Here is a 1208-nt window from a genome sequence, read left to right as displayed (position 1 = left end):
TGGTCAAAGTATTGGAGTTTCAGCTTCAGCATCAGTCCTTCCAAGGAACACCCAGGACTAATCTCCTTTAGGATGGACTGGTTGGATCTCCTTGCAGTCCAAGGGACTCTCAAGAGTCTTCTCCAACACCACAGTTCAAAAGCATCAATTCATCGGCACTCAGCTTTCTTCAACATCCAACTCTCACACCCATACATGACTCCTGGAAAAACCATAGCCTTGACTAGACGGACCTTTGTTGGCAAAGTAATGTCTCTGCTTTTTAATATGCTATCTAGGTTGGTCATAACTTTCCTTCCAAGGAGTAAGCGTCTTTTAATTTCATGGCTGCAATCACCATCTGCAGTGATTTTGGAGCCCAAAAAAATAAAGTCTGACACTGCTTCCACTGTTTCCCTGTCTATTTCCCATGAAGTGATGGGAAATGCTCTCAAAGAAAGGAGTTTAAATGGAACATTGTTGCAGGGTACCCAGGCCTATCTGCTGCCCTAAAATTCACTTAGCTTTTGAAACAATGTATCTTATATATAGCAGACTCTTCCTCACACTGAAACATTTTTTTGGAAACATTCTTAAAGAGTTTGGACTTGTGTTTTTTCTTCTAATTGTGTGCTGCCTGCAATGTCAATGCAACACAGGAATGGCAGTTCCCACATGGACAAACTGATTAATTTTTAAAAAATCAATGCAATGCCATAAGCAAATGAGCAATAATTAAAGGCCAGGAAACGGCCACTGTCGGTTAGTGGAACTATTACTCTGGCAGCCCCTCCACCAGCATTGTGTCCCATTGGGTAATGGGCTGCGGATGCTCAAAGCACTATTTTTCTTCTTTCAGCACCATATCATAAGACTCTGTTTTCATCATTCATAGAATTTCACAGTCCATAGAAACAGCCATACAAATTTGATATATCAGATCTAATTTTTAGATTGTATAGACTCCCTACTTTAATTTTAATCAGCAAAGTAAAATCATACTGAAACCAAAGCATTGCACTTTTGTCACAAGTGAATTTCAAGTGTTCTTATTCCTAAAAGGTGTCCAAGTTTCTGTCATTGATTTTCTTGTTTTGATTCCTATCCAGAAAGCTAATTTTTAAAAGTGTCTCTTTGGTCTAACCTTGAACTAGAACTTCATGAGTCTCCGAATATGAGTTTGTTCTTTATTCTCAGATTACTTTCCAATTTCATTCAAATGTCTTTGA

The sequence above is a fragment of the Cervus canadensis genome, chromosome 6 (assembly GCF_019320065.1).
Source record: "Cervus canadensis isolate Bull #8, Minnesota chromosome 6, ASM1932006v1, whole genome shotgun sequence".
Classification (NCBI taxonomy): Eukaryota; Metazoa; Chordata; class Mammalia; order Artiodactyla; family Cervidae; genus Cervus; species Cervus canadensis.
The sequence above is the reverse complement of the archived record's forward strand: the minus strand, read 5'-3'. Positions refer to the sequence as shown.